Source organism: Molothrus aeneus, chromosome 1 (genome assembly GCF_037042795.1).
Source record: "Molothrus aeneus isolate 106 chromosome 1, BPBGC_Maene_1.0, whole genome shotgun sequence".
Taxonomy (NCBI): Eukaryota; Metazoa; Chordata; class Aves; order Passeriformes; family Icteridae; genus Molothrus; species Molothrus aeneus.
Window position 1 is genome coordinate 45752929 of NC_089646.1, and position 4901 is coordinate 45757829.

Here is a 4901-nt window from a genome sequence, read left to right on the forward strand (position 1 = left end):
CTTAAAATGGCGTCGCTTGCAAGGAGGTTCTTATAGCGAGCGCCGGGCCCGGCTGTGTATCCTGCCGCCGCGGCCGGGCCCCGCGCGCGGCATTCCATAGGCGCCCGGCGCTCAGGGCAGGCAGAGGGAGGAGGAGAAATAGTGCCCGGCTCCCAGTGCGGAGGGAGACAGGGAGCGGGGAAGCGGCACGAGAGGGGGAAGGCCGGGCCAGGCGGCGCTGGGCAGGGCTGGGCTGGGCTAGGCAGGGCTGGCTGGGGCAGGGGGAGTGCGGCGGAGACACCTTATTCCGGAGGTGGGAAGGAAGGATCAGAGTTCCCGGCTTGGGAATGAAGTTGCTGCTGCCCTGAGGGGTGTAGAGGCGGCGGGGGAGGGGATGCGACTCAGGGGATCAGCCCGGAGTCCCGCTTTGGGAAGGGAAGTAGGGGGCTGGGGGGCAAAAGGCGAGTGTGATGCTCTCTCTCCTACTCCCTTCTATCCCCTCTCCTCCTTCCCCCCCCCCCCCCCCTCCCCCCCCCCGTTTATTTTGGAGTTTCGTTGCCTGGGGTTTTTAATTTTTTTTTTTTTTTTTTTTTTTTAATGCACGGCACCAACTGTAGCGAAACTCCGTCTTCCCAAACGACGTCCGCGTCGCCAAGTCCGGGAGGCGCTCGGGCCACTGCGGAGAATCGGCCCCGGCGCTGGGACGGGGGCAGCCGCCGAGGCCGGCCCTGGGCTCATCCCCAGGCCCGGGGAGCCCGGGAAGGTGGCGGCGGGCCCCGCTCACGTCGGCGGAAACGCGCTCCCGCTCTGCCCTTGTAAATATTTGTCAGGAAGCAGTTGCCAAAGAAAGTATCTCGTTATGCAATTTTTTTTTTTTAATGGAAGAAGAGAACTTCCCTCTCCCTCCCCCCCCCCCCCCACCTCTCCTCCCCGCCTTCCCCTCGCTTCTTTAGCGATTCGTAAAAAACAGGAAAATACGAATTGCACAAGGTTTTTTCGCGGCGTGTGAAGGCACGTCCGCGGCGGCCTCTTCTCGGCGTGCTCGGGCTTGCACAGCAGAATGTTTTACAGACTTTTTGCGTGCACCGTCTTGCAATGGCAAAGTCTGTGTTTAACATACCAGGAGGGAAAAATACATTCACACCTCCCTCCACATGAAACAAGGACCGTATATACAACGTGGTTGTGGAAAACATCCGTTGCCAGAGCGAAAGATGGATATTATTTTGTTTCCCCCGCAGTACACATTTGCTTTGGCACGGGCCGATGTGGAGATTGAATTCTTGTTTTCCTTCTTGCAGTCTCTTGTCCCCCACCAGCCTCCAGTTTCTGCAGTTCTTGCAGCGGGGAGATGCACGGTTCACAGAGGGGCTACCTTTATGCCAGTTTTTTTTTTTTTTTCACTGATAATCCTGTTTTAAACAGGCTCTAAATTTCTAATTAGAAAGTTGCAATTAAAGATTTGGGGTTTTTTCCCATTGATTTATTCAGTCAGATGAAGTGTTAGACTAAAGGAACTTCTTTCACAGTGCTGCTCGATTTTCACGTAAGCTGCTTTCTTTTGAACTTGGAGCTTTTTAAAACGGGATTTCTCCTGGGCTGGGAGTTTTTTGGGAGGATAATGTAAGGCTTGCTGCATACAAGAGACAAGGTGGAACTGGCATGGGTGACGGGGCCACAATCCAGTGGGGCAAGTGCAGGAGGAGGGGTTCCAAGGGTGGGTTAGCTGTCACTACTCACATGACATTAGGAAGGCAGTGGTGGAAAAAAAAATCCTATTTTCCTCCCCTCTACCCCTGCCACTGTAGGGCATAGCACCCTCCAGCCTCCCTCTGCTGTGGGCAACCTTTGGTGCACACTAGTAAGGAAAAAAAATGCTACCTCCTGAAGTAGGAGAATCGAGAAATGCAGCTTTCTTGTTTTCTCTTAGGGCAGTTGGCCATTTTGACAATGGTCAAAAGAGAGGCAAGAGTGAGGGCAGCTGTTGGCAAGAGCTGGCAAAGAAAATTCTGCCAGATCAGGCCAGTGGACAGTGAGTGTTCATCACTTTCCTAGGGAGTTATTTGGTGCAGCTATGAGCAGAAGGACCTTGTTCTGGACACCAGAAATTTGATTCCAATTTAAGATAAGAGCCAGAGAAAGTATTCTTGAAGATTGTCTTGAGCAATAAAAAAGAGAAAAGGGTGTGGGGGAAGAGTTAATTTCTTTGTCCACCTTCCTTTCTCAGCTGCCTTCTTCTACAACCTTGAGAAAATCTGCTCTGCCTCGGTTTCACCCTCTGTAAAACGGGAATAGTAATACTGACAAACCCCTCCTTTTAGATCCCTGGATCAAAGGTACTATATAAGTTCAAAGTGCTGTTTCTATAGGGCATTATTGCCAAATTCACTTTAAGCAATTCCATTGGGTACTTGATAACAACAGTAGAATCAGTCAAACGCCCTTGATGCATTGCATGGTCCCAGATACCTTTCAGAGCCTCTTTGTGTGCCATGCCACCCCCCGAGGTCTGCAGGGATGGGGCTTTTGGAGCCAGGATTTTGCAGGAGCAGGAGGGGTACAGTCCATGTCTCTGCTTCTGGCCCCTCAGCTGTGCACCGCTTTTCTTTTTGGCCTGACGAGGACAACTGGAACTAGACCTTTTAAAAACAGGTTTAAAACATTCAACTTATATATATATATATATATATATATTTTGTAAGGCCTTTAGTACCTAATGATTAACTCTTGTTGATTTTTGGATGCTTTACTTCTGCGTGGGTTGTTGTCATTTTAATCTCTATTTGTTTCACTGCAAAGCGGTTAGGATACTTTTTGCATCTAGACACATTGCTTGTAGAAATTTGGTTCATATCACCTTTGCAATTTTTAGCTGTTAGGTAGATAAACATTTTCTAAAATTGTACCTTAAAAAAATTCCCAAATCCCTACTTCAGAAAAACAAGTATCTTAATAGCTGAATTGAAATTATGATTATTAACTTGTTGGTGTTCTCTCAATTATAAAAATGTTTCTAAAATACATTTAATATTAATAATTTTTCTAAAATACAGTGTGTCAAGTTCCACTATCAAAACAAGAAGAGTAAATGTTATATGGAATTATAGTGCAGGGCTTCATCAGTAAATTCATGAACAGTCCAGTTATTCTTCCTCTTCTACTTTTTTTTCCTTTCCTCCCCAAGAAGCACAGAGTGTGTCTGTGCAGCTTTAGAAGTTTCCTCTGAGCTCTTTTATACTTTAATAGGTTTGTTTTGGTGGCAGTTTACTAGAAGAATATGCTGCAGACATATTTTTTTTAAAAGGTCAAGCAGTCTCCTAACATGTCCATTGTGTATCCTTGCAGTAAGAAATCCTCAGTGCAAAGGAGAGCTTCATGGTTGAATTTTAAAAGATAGTGATTTAAATCTTTTTGTTAACTCTTTTTTTTTTTTCATCCTTAGCACTGCTTTTGGAGAGTCAACTTTTAGTATGGTAAAAAGTAGGAAGCCCCTTAATTAAAAAAGGAAACAGTTAAATGTAAACTTAGATGGTCATCTTTCCTTCTGAAACCCTGGGTTTCAGAAACCCTGTGTTTAACTATGTTTGTAAGAAACATAGTAACAAATGAGTAGCCATGGTACTAATATGAGGACAAAGCAAAATTACCAATTACAGAAATATCTAGGGCTCTGGGCCTGAATCTTTGATTTCCCATATGGATCTTAAAAATGTATGCATAATTGGCTTCTAACTGTGCATGCTCTAGGAATATATTCAAGAATCAACTACAGATTTTTTTTTTCAGACACTGACTAAATATATATTCACTCGTCAGCAAAAAGATACATCATTCTGATCCTCTTAACCGGAAAAGAAAAAAAAATAAAAAGAATCTTCTCCCAGCAAAGTGAGGTTGTAGTGTGTTAAAAAAGTCACATAGTCATACAGGAGTGAAGGGGAAAAGAGATGCTTATGATATTTAAGCACTCTTTGAGACACAGGACTAATCAGTGTAACTTCTGCCTCATACTTGAGACCTACATTTTATTAATACACATCAAGGTCTTTACTCTGCTAAAGTAAACAGCTATGCCATTCAAACTCAGTTTCAGTGGAAAAAAAATTGTTCTTTATTGACAAAGAAAAATAGAATTATTCAAAATAAAAATAATAGTGAGATTTTACCTTTCTCAAAAATTATGCAAAAAACAATGTATATGTATCTGGGTGATTTCGAAGGAAAGAAAAAGCCTACATATTTGTAATAAATTAGTACAAAAGATAATGATCAAAAAATCTTGTTAACTGGTTCAAATGACATAAATTATAGTTTTCTATAAATGTTGCTGCAAGCATCAGAAATAGAATTGTCATTGGCCACCAATTTGATTTTTAAACAAAAGTTGTTCTTTCCCTTCCTGTTCATTTTGGATAAATGCAATATGCCTTAAAACTTCCTTCTATAATTCAGTACACATGAATTCCTACAACAGTTTATTTATCAGGTATGTTTCAGAAACTAAGATTAAAGTCTCCAGCTGATTTAGTAGCTGAGGCATTACTCATCAGAATATCTGATTACTGGCATATTAAGCAATGCAACAGACTAAACATGAAGCATTCCATCTCCCAGTACGTATATTTTAATTACTACTAGCCAAACAAATATCAAGATTGTTTTATATTCAAAATTTAATGCATGATCATGTGAGCAAAAAATCTACAATACTGATCAAAATGTTGTCATCATCACATCTATGGCAGCACCTAAATTTTCCTTTAAAATTTCTGTTTGCCTGTCTCTTAATGGTTATAGGTCTCACACTACTCATTTAAAACAATTGCAGTAGTTGTGTTGAGGTAGCCTGGCAGAAAAGACATCCAAAATCACAGCAAAAAGCAATACCAGTTGCAGAGGTGTGACACTGACCTCCTGCTTCC